Below are 295 nucleotides of genomic sequence, written 5' to 3' on the forward strand. Positions count from 1 at the left end.
TCTCCGCGACGGCGGGCGAGCCAGCCGCGCCCCGTCGGCCCTCTCTCCCTTCCGTCGCTCTGCCTCGTCCGTCGCGTCTGCCGACCCCCGGGCCGCGTCCCGGTGTGTTTCGCCTCCCGGGCCTGCCGCGGCCCCGCTCCGTGGGCCGCCGCCGCCGCCCGTCCGCCCGTCCGCCGACGTCGTGGCGTGTTGGGTGAGGTGGGGGACCGCCCTCCGTCCCCCCCCGCCGCGCCCCGCCCCGACGCGCTCGCCCCGAGCGCCGGGTCGTCGGGTCCCCCGGCCAGCCGTCGCGGGC

This window comes from Kogia breviceps (assembly GCF_026419965.1).
Source record: "Kogia breviceps isolate mKogBre1 chromosome 20 unlocalized genomic scaffold, mKogBre1 haplotype 1 SUPER_20_unloc_3, whole genome shotgun sequence".
In the NCBI taxonomy this organism is placed as follows: Eukaryota; Metazoa; Chordata; class Mammalia; order Artiodactyla; family Physeteridae; genus Kogia; species Kogia breviceps.